Source organism: Balaenoptera acutorostrata, chromosome 21, assembly GCF_949987535.1.
Source record: "Balaenoptera acutorostrata chromosome 21, mBalAcu1.1, whole genome shotgun sequence".
NCBI lineage: Eukaryota > Metazoa > Chordata > Mammalia > Artiodactyla > Balaenopteridae > Balaenoptera > Balaenoptera acutorostrata.
The window spans coordinates 14,066,902-14,088,379 of record NC_080084.1 but is presented as its reverse complement, the minus strand read 5'-3'; the positions used below and the strand labels follow the sequence as shown (position 1 = coordinate 14,088,379).

The following is a 21,478-nucleotide window of genomic DNA, read 5'->3' as shown; positions in this document are numbered from 1 at the left end:
AAAAAGGATGGAGACAATTCAAATGGTAATCTAATAGTAACCATGAAAGCGAAATGATCATTTCCTCTCCTGTGTCCCTACATCACAGGCACTCACTTTCTCTCTCTGACTTCTTGAATTAGAGTTTAAAATGAATGAGAATAAGCATCTTCATCAATGAAATACTTTAAATATGGTAGCATAGACTCAAAAAGGTCATGTAATTTGATAGGCTGCATATAAAAGCGGTCCTCATGCGGTGGTATGGAAGACCAAGTCTGAGCTCTGGTCCTAGCAGGGCCTTCCCAGGCAAACATCCAGAAAATCACATGACTCTTAGTGCTTTGTTGTTTATGTCTATTAAGTGGGGATGATAAAAATTACAATAACTCACACTTAATGCGGACTTTTCATATGTTAGATACCCTGCTAAGAGCGCTCCATGCATTATCTAATTTAATCTTCACAACCAATTTATGAAATAGGAATTTCTCAGACAAAGAAAATGAGGTTTAGTAATTTGCCTGTGGTCACAGTCATTCAGTAGCAGAGGGAAGATTCCAACCCAGGCATCCTGACTCCGGAGTTTATCTTCCTGTCAACCTCACCTAGTCGTTGGAGGTTGAATGAAATACTGTTTGTAAGCTTGGGAATAAAAAATACTCTCAATGAGAAAGTTTTTATTTACCATTTCTATTTTTAAAAAATAGATTGTAATCTCAATAAGGATCATGTTATCTAAAAAAATGTGCTTGGTGAGGTCTGAGGCAATGGCTTTTAGAAGTCAGGCAGGAATGATTTCAAGAAAACTTGATTTTTCTCCTTTCCCTTGGTTGCTGGAGGGTGAGATGGGGGTGGTTCTAGGACTTCCGTCGTAGAACTAGATATATGGGCGCGGGAAATGAGAAATGTGGCACTGCTGTACAGTGCCCATAGATTAATTAGTGGTGTAATATCATATTCGTGTCATATTTCATAGTGTACAACATTTAAAATGATGCACATGCATGTGCACATACATGCAGACACATACACACACACACACACACACACACACACACGCACATTTTGTCCTGTTTTGGGCTGTACCATCTGCTTAGGCAGGCTTAATGACAGGGGCCATTCTGGCCCAATTCATCCATTCTGAAATTGAAAGGTATTAGGATGGTACAGTATCTACCAAATCCTGTAGGAAAAAAAAAAAAACTCGTTCTGTGCCTCATCTTCTCATGACTATTTTATAGGAGTGCCATGTCTGCCTACCTCCCTTTGGTAACCAGACTTGATGTTGGTGTTGCTAGGGTCCTATAAACCTGGTACGAGGATGTACTTCCTAATGGTAGAAGACGTCTTAAGGAAGCAGGAACGGAATTATGCAAAGGAACTGATATGTACCATATAAGTTTGCTGGATGTGTCAGCCAACAAGCTCAGCACTTTACAATCATTGTCTTATATAATCCTCAACACAGGCCCCTGAACTAGGTATTGTTATCTCCTTATCACAAAGAATGGAGGCTCAGAAAAGTTTAAGAACTTTCCAAAAGTTTAAGAACTTTCCAAACTTTCTGAGAATAAATGTCAGAGCTGGGATTCTAACTCAGTCTCTTAGGCCATACACCCTATACATCTTTTGCTATAATAGGAGTCAACAAACTACAGCAATGGACCAAATCTGACCTGATACCTGGTTTTGTCAATAAAGTTTTATTGGAACAGAACCATGACCATTTGTTGCCATCCTGTCTGTGGCTACTTCTGCAGTAAAACAGCCTGGTTGACTAGTTCCAACTGAGATCATATGGCCCGTAAAACGTAACTTATCAACTGTTTGGCCCTTTACAGCAAAAGTTTGCCAACCCCTGGACAACACCTAAATGCTATAGATTCAGCTCAGATCATTTACTTCCGTGTGTCTACATTTTTACATGTATCTCCAAAATCCAGTGGGTAAAGTTCTATAGACTTCCTGTTTTAAGCTCAGCTTCATATGTACACATGTGTTTTGTTCCAGGAGGGCATGAAGAAACCTGGATTCCAGACAAATCTCCAATCATGAGTCATGTTTAAGAGGGTTCTATGCACTTTGTATTTCTAGAATATGTTACTTTCAGAGAAATCAAAGTACTTCCTAAACCTGTTCGTTTAGCAGGCACACGGACAATTAGCATCCTTCGGCAGAGAGTAGAGAGGAGTTATTCACTCGGGAAAAATGAGACACCAGGCAGCTCACGGGTGAAACCCATATTACATCATCTGCCGGTTCTGCATAAGTGTGTAAGGTCATAGGAATGAAGTCTTTGGCCATCAGGGTCTTTAAACTCTTAGATTTCTAAGGCAGGTTTGAGGTTCTACAGACCCTGTGGTCTTTGAGGCCCAAGGATAAAACCAAAAGAGTAGCAATTCAATTAAAGCTGCCTTAATTCCTGCCTAGTTGCCCAAACCATACAGGCATGGGCAGAGTAAGCTGGCTGATCTCATTTGTTTATTGTCTGTGTCCTTTCTCAGGGGCTGCTAGATGTGCTATAATCTCAGTTTTCAAACAAAACCATGTTGCAGTGTTCGAAAATAGGTAAAGGAAAGGCAGGGACATTTTTAAAGGAATCTTGTGACTTCCAAAGCATAAAGAAGTATTTCTGCATTAGTGAACAAACTATTACAAACTATTGTTAAGTGCCATTTTAGTCATAGTAACCCATGTAATTCCAGCTAAAGTAATTTATACCATGTGAAAGTAAAGGCCTATTTGAGTGAATGTATAAAAGACTAATTAGTATATCAATTTAAAATATTTGATATCAAAAATGCTTGAAAGCAATGTATCCTATGTGAGACTCTGCTTTACAATTTTTAATGCCATTTGTTTTGTCATGATCCTTCCCTTTTTTTTATTAATGATATCATTAATAAAAAAATATTTTAAAAAGGTTGTTTCAGCCAAGTCCATCTCCAAGTTACTTGAGTTCACGTTCATGTGTGGGTGTTTTTTAATGGGTTAGGTATCCAGAAATTTGTACATTCTGGGGCAGAGTCAAAAATCTCTAAGTTAAGAGAATGAGAGAAAATATTTGAAACCGTATGTCTGATAAGGAGTTACTATCCAAAATGTAAAAGGAACTCCTACAACCCAATAGCAAAACAAATAAGAAAAGAAAAGTAATAATAACCAGATTTTAAAACGGGCAAGGGACTTTAATAGAAATTTCTTCAAAGAACAAATACAATTGGCCAACGGGTACATGAAAAGATGGTCAGCATCGCTAATCATCAGGGAAATGCAAATCAAAACCACAAGGGGATATTACCTCACACCTGTTAGGATGGCTATTATCCAAAAAACAAAATTTGGCAAGAATGATGAGAAGTTCCCACTGTTGGTGGGACTGTAAAGGGTGGGTAAGAATGTAAATTAGTGCCGCTTTTACGGAAAACAGTACAGAAAAAAATTTAAAATAGAACTACCATATAATTCAGCAGCCCAATTTCTGAGTATTTTCCCCAAAAAATTGCAGTCAGGGTTTTGAAGAGATATTTCTACTCCCATATTCATTGCAGCATCATTTACAATAGCCAAGATATGAAGGCAACTTATATGTCCATCAACAGATGAATGGATAAAGAAGATGTGGTATATACATACAATGGAATTTTACGCAGCCGTTTAAAAGAAGGAAATCCTACTAGATGTGACAACGTAGATGAATCTTGAAGACATTATGCTAAGTGATATAAGCCTGTCACAGAAGGACAAATACTGTACGATTCCACTTATATAAGTATCTAAATTAGCCAAACTCATAGAAGCAGAGAGTAGAATGGCAGTTGCCAGGGGCTGGGAGCAGGTGAAAATGGGGAATTGCTATTCAGCGGTTGTAAAGTTTCAGTTCTGTAAGATGAATAACTTCTGGAGAGCTGCTCTGCAACACTGTGCCCATTGTTAATGTACTGCATTGTACACTTCAAAACTTATTGCGACGGTAGACCCCATATAAAATGTTCTTACTACAATTTTTAAAAAGTTCTAAATGAAAACCATTTTGAAGTAGCCAAAATAGCTCATAGACTTCCTGCTTTAAGCTCAGTTTATGCTCTATTATATGCAAACATGGTACCTGGTTTCCCAGAATAGAACAGATTGACTATAAAACAGTAAAAAATGAAAGCAAAAGTAACCATCACAAGAGCTAAGATTTGTTTATGTTGTGCTAGACACTGGTCTAAGTCTTTTGCAAGAATTTCATCTTTCCAACAATTCAATAAGTGAGTGCTGTTGTTACTATTTTAATGAGGAAACTACTGTGCAGAAAGCTTCAATAACTGATGAAGTTTGCACAGCTGATCAGGGGCAGAGCCGGGGTCCACTGCAGCCTAGTTTCTTAATGCCAGCGCTCCATTGCCTCCCCAGAAAATTCCACTCCCACCTCTCAGCTGCCTCTTGATAATGTTGTTAAATTACTGATGTCTCCTAACAACAACTTTAGAAGTTTTTAGCTTAAGTTTATGCTAATGCTTAATGTTATGTTAAGTTTCCTGTAACATATTTAAGAATACGGATGAATCTTGGTACATGTTAGAAAGATTTCACTTAAACATGGTGAATAAAAGTAGAGGTCTCTTTGTAAAAAACAAACAAGCATCTGTTTTCTAGAAAATCCTCTGACATGCATCACTTCATTCCCTAACAATGCAGAATAAATGAGGTGTTACCACTGTGTACATCAAAGGTAGATGGGCTTAGATTCAGGCAGGAGGCGTTTCAGTTCTACAGAGCAGGCTGGGATGATTAATGAATACTAATTGATGGTGATGAGATCTTTAAGAATAAGAAAAATAAATTGTCTTCTGGAATTGTTTCTGGAACCCCCCGACCTCATTTTGAAGTTGTGGATAGACGTGACAGTCTTACAATGCCAAAATAATCTGTTCCGAAGAGGAAAAAGTTCATTTAACCATTTAGACTGCCTTATGCTGAAGAGTCAGTCACATAGGACTTTGAAACTATTTGGTCAGCTTGTTTTGGCTGTCTGTAAATATAATCTTCCAAATACAAACCTCAGAAAATGTTTCAAAGAATAGCATATAATTAGTATTTGGTTTAATTTCCTGTCAGCTTTTATTTTATGTATTTAATCCAGCTTGTTAAACCTTCTTTGTGATCCTGAATGTTTTATAGAGAATAATATCATATTTAATTTTCTAATTCTATGTGAAGTTCACAGTCAGGATTAGTTGATATTTTTACATCTTCAAATTTAGAAACCTAGTATGAAGTCTTACATAGATTAGCAAATGTTTACCTTTCATAACAGAAATTTAAAGAGCACTCTAGTTTGTTTATGCCTTTGCTAATGGTCCTTCCTGCTAGGAACTTTAGAAACGTTAAATGTCCATTTAGTCATGACATACACACAGCCTCAATAACCTAACAGGCGGATTTGCAGAGCAATCACCTTGCCAGCTCATGGCAGCCAGAAGTAAAAGGGAAGGTGGTAGTGGTGAATCTGTTTCTATTACTTGATGCTTAATCATCATGAATCAGAGACTTTTATGAGAAATCTTTAACCATCCATGACAGATTTGCTCACCAAAGATGTACAGATTTTTGCTTTATTAGGAAAATTGTTTAGGCCCTAACTGTATATATGTAAGAAATTGTTTGTTGAAAAATTTAACAGTTATCTTATGCTACATCAGACATCACACGGTTCTGAGCTCAGTTTTCTCATGCCATCAGATCCTATACAATGTGATTTTAAAAATTCAATCCTGGTCAAAAGGAGTCCATTAGAAGAAAGTTGTACTATATGAAATTGTAGCTCAAAGAATGCTCAGTCTCCCCAGGTTGATAACAGCCTGGTGGTGGTGATCTTTACAGAAATGTAATGCCTAGGAATTCCTTCAAGGCAAGGTAGATTAGTTTCTAAACCCTGAAACACATCAAAATTACTAAAGGAACTTAAAAATATAGGTCACGGCTCCTCCTCAAAATATGGGAAGGTGGCACTTGTGTACCTGGAATTACTTCCATTTTAACTGCACCCATTTGAGTTCTTAGAAGTGGCAGGTATTTTATGTGCCTCCCTCACATCACTGCGTCCCAGATCCATGCACTTCAAAATTATATTAGGAAAGAACCACATCTTAGCTCTGCAGAAAACTCAAGAGTTCACTTGGCAATTCAAAATATAAAAGCCACTTAGTTTATTGTTAGATGTTAGTGTAGTAGACATTGACATTCCTTATACAATTAATGTATTATATGTTCTGCTGCTCAGGAAATGGTAAGACCTGCTAATCATAGTCTGGAAGCTAACCATTCAGATGGATCCACAAAGGAACTCCATCTTTTTCGACTTGATACTGAGTTCTTCATGTGTGAGTGGTGACCCCATAGCTATCCTGTTTCTGTCATTTCAAAGTTCCAAAAGCATGAGGAAAATTCAGACTGCCATGGTTACTGCTTAAAGCGGTTGGACAGTTTGAGTGCCTCAGCTGTTCCTACATGGGTAGGCGGAGTCAGGGCCCCAAAGGGACTCCTCCTCCCAGTGTTTTATCAAGCAAGTACAGAAGCCCAGATGTTTTGTATTTTCACTGGAGCACAATGTATGAGTGTTTTTATATTTAAGTGGTTTTTTTTTTACATATTCACATGGAAAAATCAAACAGAAGGATGCATATGACATGAAAAACTAAAATCTCTCTCCTCATTTTACCCTTTATTCCTTCCCTTTAATTCTATTGTCCTGAACGAAACACTGTTGACGTTTGTTATGTGTATGTCCAAAACTGTTTTGAGTGGACATAAGCATGCACACACATGCAGATGGGTAGCTAAAGCTAGACAGCTGGCTCTCTGGAGTCCTTGAATGGAAATAGGACAATTCTTCAAAAGCCATGTCTTGCTTTAAGCAAACATTAGGGAGCATCTCTGGAAAAAATATTCATATTTAGCTCAATCTGTTCTCCAGTTAATTAAATTAATTACCATAATCCATGGCAGACTTTTTCCCCTTCAAATAAATTAACGATCTATTTGTAAGTTAGCGTTATTTCACATATGCTGATCTCTCTTTCTGGAGGTCCCTGTTTTGATGATAGACTCATTAAGAATAGGAATCCTGCAGGGTCTTTTTTAAAAATATATTTATTTATTTATTTTTATTTTTGGCTGCATTGGATCTTAGTTGCGGTATGCGGGATCCTTCGTTGCGGGGTGCAAGCTCCAGAGTGCGTGGGCTCCATTGTTGCGGCATGCGAGCTCTCTAGTTGTGGTGCATTGGCTCAGTAGTTGTGGTGTGTGGGCTCAGTAGTTGAGGTGCATGGGTTTAGTTGCCCGGCGGCATGTGGGAACCTGGTTCCCCAACCAGGGATTGAACCCACATCCCCTGCATTGGAAGGTGGATTCTTAACCACTGGACTACCAGGGAAGTCCCCTGCCAGGTCTTGAATATGATCCCCAGGAACCCAAAATTTTCAATACATATTGGTGGAAGTTCATTGTCAACTCACATGCACCTCATATAACAAATTGATTCAGACAGCCCAGATTCCTGAGCTCTCTTCACTGACACCTCATACAGTAACGAAATTATGGGAAATTTATGCAACTGAAATCCTCTCTTGTTTGGTGTAGTTATTGCTTTTCCATGTCCTTTTAAAACACGAAGATCTGCAACCAAGATTTTTAATACGCAAGAAATGGTTTTAATGTTCTGCATTAAATAGATTGAGGAAGGTTAGACAAAACAGTATTTGCAAGATTTCATGCTGTGAGAGTGATGAGGATGAAGGGTGAAATTAATGAGTCTGAAATGGTCGTGACTGCAAAGTTGTTTTTAAAGTGTCGCTTTCTCAAAGAACACAAGCTTGAAACTCAACAAGCATGAATATAGGAAGGGCTTTTTAGAGAGGCTGTGGGCACTCTCACAGATACACATTTGTCCATTTAAGATCACATCTAAGCCGTGGGCTGCATTTGCACATGCTCCTCTTTCTCTTCCAAGTTGTTTGGCATCCAAGGTGCCACCTGATAACTGGGTTGGAATCCTGTGATCCCATCTTTTGCCAATTACTTCAGAAGGTTGCTTGAGTGGTCCGCACACCTACTTTCCTTTTCTCTTTTAATTATCGCTGCACAGTTAATCCTAGCTCCAAGAATCAATTTCCTTCTCATATCTACCTAGACATCCTGTCTAAGCCCCTTCTGTTTTGTTTTGTTTTTTTCCATCTCACTTCCATCTGTTTCCTGTTTATTTCAGGAAAACCTCTTCTCACCCCACTTTCTGGTCTTTTCCATCTTCTCTCTCCTTTCTTGACCACAAAATAAAATTTGTCATGAACAAAGGTGAGTGTCTGGATGTCCCTGGAAATATTTGAAAGTGACATGAAGAAACCAATGCCATCACTCTTTTGAACTTCCTTTAGGGTCAACTAAAATATTTCCCTTTACCTTTTCATCCCACTAGAGTGAAATTTCCCTCATACGTTAGATCTATTTTTCAGTCAAAATATTAACAGATTTTTCTACATTATTTATGATGAATGATTTTTTTTCTTTTTCTTTTTTTTAAAGCTTATTTATTTATTTATTTATTGCTGCATTGGGTCTTCGTTGCTGCGTGCGGACTTTTTCTAGTTGCAGCGAGCGGGGGCTACTTTTTGTTGTGGCGCATGGGCTTCTCGTTGCGGTGGCTTCTCTTGTTGTGGAGCACGGGCTCTAGGCGCACGGTATCAGTAGTTGTGGCGCACAGGCCTAGCTCCTCCGTGGCATGTGGGATCCTCCTGGACCAGGGCTCGAACCTGTGTCCCCCGCATTGGAAAGCAGATTCTTAACCACTGTGCCACCAGGGAAGTCCTTTTTTTCTGTTTTTAAAAAATATTTTATATACTCTAAAATCATAATGAATTACAATTTATACTGAAAAAAATACGGCCAGTTACTTAAGTTTTAGAGTGTGTTTTGAAATTCTAACTATAATATCAATGTCACTGTCTGCTATCATGTAGCATATGTATAGATTTGGGGCATATACTAGGTGAAATAGTTTTTTGTGTTAAACTAGATTGAGACACAACCACTATCTATAACATACCTTTTATGGGACTATGCACTCCAAGGTAAAACAACTATTTTAATAGTCACATTTTAAACATATCCAGTTCATATGTTGCACTACTTCTGTTTTCCGAAGATGGCTAACTTGGGGGGACTGGGAAGGGAAACATAATGGTTCAAAAAAGGCTACCAGACTTTTGTTTGGAGCAAGGTCCGAATCTTATGCATCTTTGTATCCCAGCAAAGTGCATTTAGTAGGTGTTAAATAACGCTGTGTAGGATATATGAGTTAGTGAGTGAACCAAGTAAGCATAAAAGGTATTGACATTCCCTGCTCTGAATTCCCCCAGTTGAAAAATACCCATTAGCTCCCTTTTATATTGATGACATTTATAAAGTACGATCAAGATACCTTTAGGCATTCTGTTTTAAAGATATGTTGTGAATCGGAATGCCATTGATTTACTTCTGTGTTTCATCTTTTAATGGCTCTGCCTCCCTAGGGGCAGGACATATCTTGGCAGGCAACATGGACATGCAGATTTCTCATCTGCCCCTTAATAATCTGTCTTTATGGAAAATCATTGAATTTACGACTACATTTTCTAAACAATTTATTCTCCAGATTATGATACCAGACATTCCAAATTTATAATAGGGGACTGTTTGTACAGACTGAAAAGAAAAGAATAAATAGGAGAATTGGTCCACTCTGAGGAGTCTTTGAGGTACCACACACATGGTATGCATAAAGGGATAGTTCCTTATCCTCTTTTTTTTTATGTCTCCTTGCACTTCTTTTGGAAACTTCACACAATATTTCTAGATAAGCAGGGCTAGAAGTGAGGGGTAGGACAAGGTACTAAAAAATATGAGAAAGAGAGGTCCTAGGTTTCTTGTAAGATACATATGAGATGGTTATATGAGTGAAGTGCTCTTTCTGTGTGAAATAAGCAGTGTTTGGAGGTAGCAAAGGAATAGACAGGTAAGCCCTGGAGGTGTTCAGCTGCCAGTCTCACGTGAAGCTCTAACTGGTGGTCTTTGGTGACCCCTGGACTGACCGAGTGGCAGCTGCCGGTCATAAGCTCCGCCAGGGCTGCTGGTCCATGTTGGCTTTCCTCCCCAGCCATCTCCTTTCTGATTCTCCTCCTTCCCAGGACTCATCTCCTTGCAGTGACAGGATTGAGGCTCTCAAGATGCACATCTCATTTCAAAATGGATGTGATAAACAGATGTCTTTCTCTTTTAAAAAAAATTATTGAATGAAACATTCCTTAAATTCTACACTGCTTTACAGTTTTCAAAAGTTTCACACACATATAATCCCATAATAACCCCTTTTAAATCCCCTCCCCCCCTACATTGCCCCTCCCCCCCTTCCCTCTCCCCACCGGTGACCACTAGTTTGTTCTCTATATCTGGGAGTTTGCTTCTTTTTTGTTTTATTCACTTGTTTGTTGTACTTTTTAGATTCCGCATATAAGTGATATCATGCAGTATTTGTCTTTCTCTGTCTGACTTATTTCACTTAGCATAATGCCCTCCAAGTCCATCCATGTTGCTGCAAATGACAAAATTTTATTCTTTTTTATGGCCGAGTAGTATGCCATTGTATATATGTACCACATCTTCTTTATCCATTCATCTGTTCATGGGGTCCCTTTTTTGCTTGAGTGTACTTGAATGAACAAATCTTCCTCCTCCAGAGTGTGGAGGAAATGGGATGAAACATTTCAGCAGAGAAAATAAGGGGCATGGGTGGTAGCTCTCCTGGATCTCTTCCCTTTCTTGGGGGAGATCAACTTTGAAAGGATTTAAAAATATACCCTAAGTGGTCCCTGCACACCATCCTGCTGTATGGTTGAGGAGGACAGGGAAAATAAACATTGCCATAAACAAACAGAGAATAATAAATTGTAAGAAGGCAACACAATATGTTTTTTGCTTGAATGTTGAATCTTTAGTTCTGAACGTGCTCCTTCTCTCCTTCCAGAAAGCTCCAAAGTATTGAAGATTTTCATTTTCTGGAATCATGAGTTAGGTACACTTCTTTTCTCTCTGAGTTCATAATTCCTGCTGGGAAAATTTGGAAAATAACTCTTCCTTTCTTATCCCCAGTAAGTGGTGACTTATCTTTGTGAGTTTATAAGTAACTAAGGACCATTTCTGATTAGAAAGGCAGAAAGGTGGATGAATGTCAGTTTACATTTAGTTAATGAAGATGTGGGATTTCTCTAACAGAATGAAAGATTGCTGACATCTAGCACTGGGCCTGGCACACAGTAGGTGCTCATTAAAAGTCTGAGAAGGAGACTTGGGTTCTAATCCTGGATGTAAGAGTATTTACCCTTTCTAGGCCACTGTTGCCTCATCTGTAAAATAAGAAACACTAATGACTATTTAAATTGTGTCTTAGTATGCTATATAGTAATAGAACTAATATAGCACTGTATTATAATAAATAACTGTTAGAGCCCCTTTGATTTTATCATGTGTGTCTTCCTTGAGGGCAGTGACCACATCTCTCTAGATAAGCACTCTGTCCCCACCACTCAGCACTGTGCCTTTTCCTTAGCAGATGCTCAGTAAATATTTATTGAATCAATGTTGTTTGCGTTCAAAGAGAGTGTTTAACCTCTTACTGCCTCAGTTCCCTCCTCCCATTTCGTGGTCGCACGTCCACTCTTAGTAAATTGACGTACCCTGAGCTCTGTTTCCAGGAGTGTAAAAAACAAGTTTTTCTTTTGATCCTGGGACATGTTCACTCAGATTTTTAGAAAAATCATTGTATATTGATTAATGCATCCCAGGTTAGACTTCCCATCCTCACATTCACACATACACATAATTTATTTCTTCTCTCTTTCCTTACCTGATGATGCTAAAATAGTTAACAGACTACTTCCTTCTTCCCCAGGAATTCTTAACTAAGAGAACGTGAAACCCTTGGGAAGAGTTGTGGCAGGGCTTGTGAAAACCATAGATGGGTTTTTTTGTTTTGTTTTGTTTTGCCCATCGACTGCAGTGGTCCAGCCTATAGTTTTATTTTTCACACCAGTAAGTAAAGGTGACAAACAGCCACTGGCTCAAGTTTTTCCAAGAATTAAAGGACCTGGTCAGTCTTCAGGTTGCTTCGCACCTTGTCTTGCTCATCTGTCAGCTTCTTCATTGCCTAAAAATCCCGAAAGTCCAGGAACATGCATCCACTGAATGTCCATGCCCTGGACAAGCCTGTCCAGTTCCACGAAGTCCTCTTTGTTGATCACCTCCTTCCCTGTGCTTGTCCTCCATCCATTCTTCTTCCAGACTTACACCCAATTAGTGATGCCATTGATAGTAAACATGCTGTCCGTGTAGAGAACCAACTTACTGATGTTCTGAGCCTTCGCTTGTTCGATGGCTTTGCAGACTGCATGAATCTCTGCTCTTTGGTTTGTTTGTCACCCAGGAAGTCTAATTCCTACATTTAAACGATGGCCTGGCCCCCAGTAAACACCGATTCCTGCTCGAGCCCCCCTCTGCCCATTACTGGAGCAGCAGCCGTCCTTGTAGACGATGACAGTTTCCCCCATATAAGAAAACGTGTCTTTGCTCACTGAAGGCAGCATGCTTTGCACACGACTCTGCGTTTTCACCTTCACCTTCATCCAAGGGCTCACGAAGTCACTTGTTTGCTTTCACTAGTGATTCTTGTACGCATTTATTTTTCTGCCCTTCTGAACCATCAGGGTTTGTATGAAATGTGTGTGCCTTTTTATGGAAAGTGGATTGGATTTTTTTTTTTTACTAGATTCTCTAAGGGTCCTTTGACCCATAAAAGGTGAAGATCCACTCTACTAAATGTGTAAGGTCTAGTCATTTAGAAAAGCCTGCAATCGCCCCTCTGTGGTTGCCTCAGTGTCTTGAAAGAATGTTTCCAAGATGATAAAGAAACCCACTTTCATCTTATAATTCCACCCTGTAGCAAGACCAGCTTACAGAAGTGCCGTAAAGCTTCCATCTCTCCATCTGAGGGCCCCCCACTCCCAACCCACCCAGGCCAGGAAGCCCATGACTCATATCACTAGGCAACATCCTCTTTACATTTCCATGAGTTACCTGTCTTGCTACCTTGACATTGGACAAGTAAATTGCCCTCACATATATCATGACTTGTGGGAAGGTGGTATTTTTACCACAGTGAACTTGGGGTATACAATGCATGTCAAGGTCACTGGCCTTAGCAAAACAGAGGCCAATTTTAGGAAACAGATATAGGAGAGATATAATGATATAATAGAAGGGAGACCAAAGTAATAGTCAGGGACCACCATTGAGACATATTATAACATACTCTAGATATAAAGGAAGTGCTTCAGTTCTTTGGGCTTTATTTTCTCATAGGCCAGTGTGGATATTGGACACGATGATCTGCAGTGTCTTCCAGCTTCAATCTCTAAAACTCTGTGATTCTTGTTGGCTGACATTGGACAAGCTAATGGGAAGTCCTAAAGCCTTAAAGATCTCAAGTTTTCTAGCTTACCAGGAAATGGGCAAGAAATTAAACAAATCCAAAATATTGAATGAGTGAAGAAAGGAGCTATTTTAATGGACAGGAATACCTAATATTGAAAAGATCTCATTTCTTCCAAAATTATAAAAAATATAGCTCAATTCTGATTTTTTAAAAATGAGTTTCTTAAAATTTTACCAATTTCTGAAATAAACAGATGAGGATAGCCTGGTCCTCCTCTCACCAAAAAGATGATAGTTAAGAATAAAATACTCGGGCTTCCCTGGTGGCGCAGTGGTTAAGAATCTGCCTGCCAATGCAGGGGACACGGGTTCGAGCCCTGGTCTGGGAAGGTCCCACATGCCACAGAGTAACTAAGCCTGTCCGCCACAACTACTGAGCCTGTGCTCTAGAGCCCGTGAGCCACAACTACTGAGCCTGCATGCTACAACTACTGAAGCCCATGCCAAAAATAAATAATAAATAAATAAATAAAATTTAAAAAAAGAAAAAAGAATGAAAAACTCGCAGTGCTATCCATGAAAAAATAATATAAAGCTACAGAAAGTAAAATAGCATGATAGAGCAAAACATAGACCAATGAAATAGATTCAAACGTCCAAGCTACCAATCATTAACAATTATTGTAATGATAAAGTTATACTAAATTTGTACTTATAATTAAAAGAAAGTAATAATTAAGAGTACAATTAAATAAAATAATGATTTTTAATGTAAAATAAGTGTATATATAATAAAACTATAATAAATTTATAATTATAAAGCTGTAATAATGTTATAGTTATAATGATATTATTTGATAATTATAATTTATTATAATAATAAAGTAATCATTTACTTATTATAATAATCAATAAAAAGAAAACAAAATGCCCAATAAAAATGGGTAAAATATTTTAATATATACACTTCATCAAAAATATATGAATAACTAAAAGCACATAAAAACATGCCAAACAGCACTTGTGATTAGGGAAATTAAAATTAAAATCAAAATGAGATCATCCTAAATACCTAATTAGAATGTCTAAAATTTAAAAGACTGACTATAGTAAGTGTTAGAAAGGATATAGGGAAAGTGGAATCCTCATTCACTGCTGGCAGGAACATAAAATGGTACAACCACTTCGGAAAACATTTTGGCAGCCATCTTAATAAGTTAAACATATACTTCCCATATAACCCAGCCATTCCATTCCTAAGTATTTAATCAAGAGAAATGAAAGCATATGTCCACACAAAGAGCTGTACACAAATATTCATAACAGCTTTATTTTTAAATGGCCAAAATTGGAAACATCCCAAATGTCCATCAGGAGATGATTGGATAAACAAATTGTGTCATGGGCATACAATACTAATTACATTATTATTACATTATAATTACATTATTTATTACAACAGTACTAAAAAGGAATGAACTGTTGACATAATGCTACAACATGAATGATACAAAATAATTATGCTGAGTGAAAGAAGACAGACCAAATAGGAGTGCATATTGAATAATTCATTTATCTAAAATTCCAAAGAAGGCAAACTAATCTATGCAGAAAGCTATCTCAATTGTTGCCTGGAGACAGAGGGTAGGGAGATTGATTTAATCTAATAATTTAAAAGATAAAAGAAACTATAGAAAACTATGTAATTATCTGATCTTGAATAGAAAAACCCTTTCTAAGCATAAATTGAAGACAAAATTTTTAAAATAAAAGGATGATTGACTTGATTTATTTTTTAAAAATTTAAAGATTTATGTTAAAATACATTATAAAATTATAAGTCAGGTAGCAAAGGAGGTGATATTTGCCATAAATATAAAAGGCATATATTAAAAGGTCTTATAAAACAATAATGACTTAATAGAACATCCCCATTGTAAAAGGGCAAATCATATAAACTAGTGTTTCACCCCCCCAAAAAGAAAAGAGGGAAGGAGGAGGAGGGAAGGAAGGGAGGGAGGGAAGGAGGGAGAGAGGGAAGGAAGAGGAGAAAGAAACAGATTCACAAAACGCTTAGCAAAAAAGAGGTTTTTCTGCCTCTTGGTTGTGTCTTTATAGGTTGTTTTATTTTAACCTTTGTGTTTTTCCGTATTTTCATAGTTCCTACAGTGGACTTGGGTGATCACAAAATAGTCTAGAGAGAGAAGTTCAGTGAACTCAGCCAAGTGTTAATGGTCTTCCAGATGAAGGAGGTGTAGAAGGTATCTGTTCAAAGGAAGGCGGAGACAAGGGATGTGTGTGTGTGTGTGTGTGTGTGCGTGCGTGCGCACGCGTGCGTGTGTGTGTGTGTATGTAAGAGATGCCGAGGAGATTATGATTAGTAGGAGAAAACAGGGCCTTAGAAGTGGAATACAGTCTGGTCCCTGTCCTGGACCTTGACTCCCAGGTAGTGCCTTACCTCTATGTGAATCCAGGCTATCCAAGCCCAATGCCGAGAGTTGATGGGCACTTCAGAAATGCTTGCTTTATCAGTTGGTGAAAGACATGAAGGGGAAGATTGTATATTGCATCCAAATACATGAAGAAAAATGTTTAAACTTCACCATAAGTTACATTCCTCATAATCCTCATTTTACAACCCTTGGTTCAAAACACAAGGGGCAACTGGATGTTGGCTGTGTAGTCAACGTTATTATCAGGCTGCATAAAATCATGAAACATCATCCTGACATTCAAGGAATTTGGAGTCTAGCTGGGAAAACACACCTCACAGGAAATAATTAGACAGTAAAGTCGTTTCCTTCATTTCATTGTGGGGCAGAATGCATTCTAAAATGAAGAGATTGTAACCGTCACAGGAGCACACATTTTCAATATCTAAGAAAAACAATTTTTTGAAGAGAGAACTATTAGGATATTAGGAGCCCTTGAAAATTGCAAGGGGAGTTCTCTTGGTGAAAAGAGCTAACATCCAATAGATTAAGTCAACATGTAAATACGTATTCTTGGAGTCTGCAGTGCTCTCACAGGAATATTAAATGCTGGTTTTTATGACTCTGGTTTAAAATCATGGCAGGGTCTCTCAGTTCAGTGAAGCTGGCTTAGGAGGAAGAGAAGCACGATGGTGGTGCTCCTTGGGGCAACTGAGCTCTACTCCAAGCCTTGTGAACTTGCTTTCATGCAGCCAGAGGGTAGAAATTGCATTGTTCTGTGTCCTTGACCAGAGCATTAGTTACAACTTGTCAGAAGAGAAGAAATAAGTGAGGAAGAAAATAAATGATTTATAAAACGCCTCAGAATACATCATCCCAAACTATGAGCACAGCAAAGTATTTAAAACTAGACAGGAGAGCAAGAGAGAAAATAACGTCGGCTGACAGTGAAATGCTAACATTTTAAAACAGTGATGAACATTCAAGAATGTCCATAATATATCGTCTTCCACTTACTTTCTGTCTTCACCATAAATAGACATGAGTTAACGTATGTTTGAAGATTCATTTCCCTTTTATTGAGTTCACTCAACAAAAGGTCTTTTTCCAGCATGTCCTGCTTTTATAAACCAAGATCTAATTTGACATGATTACGTAATTGTGTGGCCGTTTGTGCCCTTCCTCCTCTTTCTCCTTTCTACAAGGCAGAGAGTCTCTTTCTTCCTAGGGCCTTATAGAATATGTTAATTCGCTTAATAACAATAATAGTTTTCTCACAACTAATTCATCTATTCACTAAATTGTTATTAAGGACCTATTAGTCAGCAGCCACTGTGCCAGGCGTTGGGAATAGAAAAATGGATAAAATACATTCCCTTCTTTGGAGCTTTCAGCTGAGTGGGAGATTCAGAAAATTAAACAGATAATTTAAAAAGAGGTGTGATACGTACACAGAAAGGTGTGGCAGACTGCCAGTTACCTACCCCAGCATAACATCTCCCCAGTTTTCATTAGAATCAGAACCCTTTAATTGTACTCGATTAGAAAACCAAAACTTCCAGCCTCTTCTGTAGCTAGATGTGGCTATATGACTAAGTTTCCAGCCTCTTCTGTAGCTAGATGTGGCTATATGACTAAGTTCTGGCCAATGAGATACAAGCATAAGTAAGTATTCAGTGAAATTTCCAAGAGGACTCCTTAAAAGGAAATGACTAAGCCAGAAGAAGGATCCTTTTAGCTTTCCTCCCTTCCAAGAAGGCTAATGAAACAGCTGGAGTGACAGCAGCAATTCTGGATTATGAAGTAACCTTGAGAATACTAGGAGGTCAGGATTCTAGTGATTGTGGAACCAGGATATCAGCCCCAGACAACCTCCAGCTGACTTCTTTTACATGGGAGAATAAACCTTTGTGCATTTAAGCCACTGTGGTTGGATCTGTGACCATTGCAGCCCAAAATAATACTCACTGATGGAATGACACTTAAGAAAAATCATGGGAGCAGCTCCCCACTCTGTCTCTGGGGGAGAAGTCAGAGGCAGTGTTCCTGTAGAAGTCACATTTGATCGAGTATTAAGGGACAAATGAATGGGGAAGGTGTGGAAAAGTGTTTAAGGAAGAAGAAATACCAAGTGAAGATCTGAACTGGAAAGGAACTATCTACAAGATGCTAAAGAAGGTCGGCATAACAGGAGTAGAGTGAATTAAGAAGAACCCGGCAGGAGATAAATCTCAAAATCTCATAGATGCTTCATTTTGCAGAGATCATCATAAAGATATTCATAGGTAGCTGCAGAGCAGAGGTCTAAAAGCAGAGGCATAAATTTGGGAGATATGAACATATAGGTGGTTTCTAAAGCCTTGGGAATTAGTGAGGTCACCCAGGGAGAGTGTTTAAAGTCAGAAGAGGGCCTCAGAACAATGAGGTACCACCTCACACCGGTCAGAATGGCCGTCATCAAAAAGTCTACAAATAACAAATGCTGGAGAGGGTGTGGAGAGAAGGGAACCCTCCTACACTGTGGGTGGGAATGTAAATTAGTGCAGCCACTAAGGAGAACAGTGTAGAGATCCTCAAACAGCTAAAAGTAGAACTACCATATGATCCAGCAATTCCACTCCTGGGTATATATCTGAAAAACAAAAACACTAATTCAAAAAGATACATTCACCCCAATGTTCATAGCAACACTATTTACAGTAGACAAGACATGGAAGCAACCTAAATGTCTGTCGACAGATGAATGGATAAAGAAGATGTGGTATATATATATGCTACTCAGCCATAAAAAAGAATGATGTTCGGCCATTGGCAGCAACATGGATGGACCTGGAGAATATTATGCTTAGTGAAATGTCAGAGAAAAACAAATACTGTATGATATCACTTATATGTGGAATCTAAAAAGTAATACAGATGAATACATATATGCAAAACAGAAACAGACTCACAAATAGAGAAAACAAACTAGTGGTTACCAAAGAGGAGAGGGAAGTGGGGAGGGGAATATTAGGGGTATGGGATTAAGAGAGACAAACTACTATGTATGAAATAGATTAGCACCAAGGATATATTGTACAGCACAGGGAATTATAACCATTACCTTGTAATAACTTTTAATGGAGTATAATCTGTAGAAATACTGAATCACTATGCTGTATACCTGAAACTAATGTAATATTGTAAATCAACTATGCTTCAATATAAAAATAATTAAATAAAATTAGAAGAGGACCAAGGACAGAACCCCGATATCAAACAATTAAAGACTGAGTGAAGGAGAGAGTCCCCATCTTCTGTTTAAAAAAGAGAGTGAGAGAGAATATCAGCATAATTCAGTGTCACAAAATCTAAGAAATCACTGGGGCAGAGGGCAGAGGTGAGATGGGCTTCCTTTTGTTTCTAGGCTGAAGGAACTATTGATATAAGATTTCAAGGAGGGTAAACAGCCCTCTTTGCATTTGCCTTGCTGGAGAGTCTGGTGGGTGGAAGAGGAATTAAGATAATATTTACAAACAGGATGAGCCTACGTAAGCATCTAAGATCCTCAGGTTCATTATCTGTAAAATGGGGATAATAACGCTTACCTTGTAACACGGTAAGAAGATAAAATAAGAGATGGAAACAGGTATATAACTAGATAAGGAAACCATGTCATCGTGATTCATTCACCCTTGGAGACTGATGGAAACTTACATTGAAAATTATCACATATAATTTGGGAACCTTAGTTTGTCAACTTCTTGACAATTAGTAGTATATATTTTTTTAATTTTCAAGAATTTTTATATTCCTATGCATGGATTAGTATTGCCCTATCACAGATAAACCTAGAAGGACAGAGTTCCTTTTGCTCTGAGGATTTGCCATGAAGCCAATGAAGTCTAAACTACAGAATCCTCCCTTACATGGCCTTTTCCAGGAATCCAAGGCAAGGAGTCCTAGCCGTGTGTTCACATGCTTACACAGTTATGTAAAATTTGCAAGATAAGGCCATTAAACTACAATTCATTAAGACCACGGTCTCTTTCCATTCTGATTTTCCCTCCAAAATATTCTCCTTGTGTAGGTGGAGTTGGAAGGGCCCTGGGCATTTTGGAATGCAACTGAGGGAAAATTGAGTTGGAGATACATTTATTTGGTGCTTAGTGTGATGTCTACTATTTCAAGGTGTCTCAGAGTAGGAGAGGCTTCCAGAAATATGCTAAAACCCACTGTGCTGACTCACATGGCATCATGTCAAGAAGATGCAAGGCGAGAGATTGTATTGTGAATGAATGTGTCCTTGTGTGCCAAGCATCAGTGGGATGTGCACCATGACAGGACAAGTCGTGAAATGTACGGAGCCAGAAGCTAGCCCGTGGAAAATTCTACCAGACATCTGATGTGTGGACTCATGACCAGAGGATTCAGTTCCATGGATATCTAGTCAAAATGGAAATTCTATTCTGTCAAGAATATCCATAATAAGTCAGTAAATGCAATTATACATTCACCAAATTGGTTTTTTCTTTTGCAGTGGGAATTGCAAGAAATTAAATTCGTCAGAATTTTGATGCTTGTAGGGCACAAACCTGTAATAGGGCCATACACTGTGAGTGTGTCTGTAACAACTGGTATAGGGAGAAAATATGATAGAGGTTCTCTGAAATTTGACAACCCTAAAGATTTATAGGGCATTGTCAAAATAAGTTGTGAAGTTGAAAGAAGCTCATTTAATTATTAATAGTAAAGACAAATTTAAATCAATCATGTTAAAGACAGACTCTCATTTTTCCCTATAGAAAAAAATATTACAAAATTATTGTCAGGTAAAGAGGGAATCAAAAAATATTCAGGGAGAAAAAAGGTAGGGAGAAAAATATAAATGTGTATCAGGCAGTTAATTGTTTTTGTGAATTTTATCATGTGTGTGGCTTTGTCAGATTTTTAGATTTTGTAATTGGTGGATTTTCTTTTTTTATTTTAAATAAGTATGCACTCTTGTCCCTCATAATTTGTATTTATAATTTTGCATTCTCCTTCATAGTTCTTGAAATGACACGCAGCTCACACCCTACAAAACCTCAACCAGTGTGTTCCTTTGTGCTGACTGACGTTCTGTTGTTTGCCCGCAGCAAGGCCCAGGTCCTCTCCTAACAATGGCCCTGGGTTCCCTCAACCATACCCAAGGACTCAGCAGTTAATGATATGATCAGCCTGCCTTCAGTTCCAGATGGTTGGAATAGAAAACAAAGCCTACATGCCAGAAACATGGGGGTTTGACTGGTGACTGCGGAGTAAAGCTGGCTCTTGGCACCTCTGTGACATATGCAAGAACTAAAAGCGCCAAACTTCATTTCAGAGAGTCCCAGATCTGGTCTTAGCTCTGCCACCAGGTGTATGGCCTTAAAAAAATGACCTCAACTGCCCTGAGTTTCAATGTCCTTATGGATTCCACAGACTATTTTTTTTTTCAAGTGTAAGCAGCTCCATGAGTTTTTACTCCGTAGACTATTGCATATGTACAGTGAGGGCAAAGCTTGTGTACATAAAAAACATGCTGTATTGTATGGGGC

General features: G+C 38.3%; 1 protein-coding gene and 1 pseudogene across 1 annotated transcript in view; one reads left to right on the top strand and one right to left on the bottom strand.

Annotated features, from left to right (window-relative positions):
- The window catches only part of NRG1 (neuregulin 1), a 1,026,134-nt gene that overhangs the window by 627,142 nt on the left and 377,514 nt on the right, over positions 1-21,478 (top strand). The gene's annotated exons all lie outside the window — the stretch shown is intronic.
- Positions 12,150-13,085, bottom strand: LOC103019178 (ribonuclease H1-like; annotated as a pseudogene).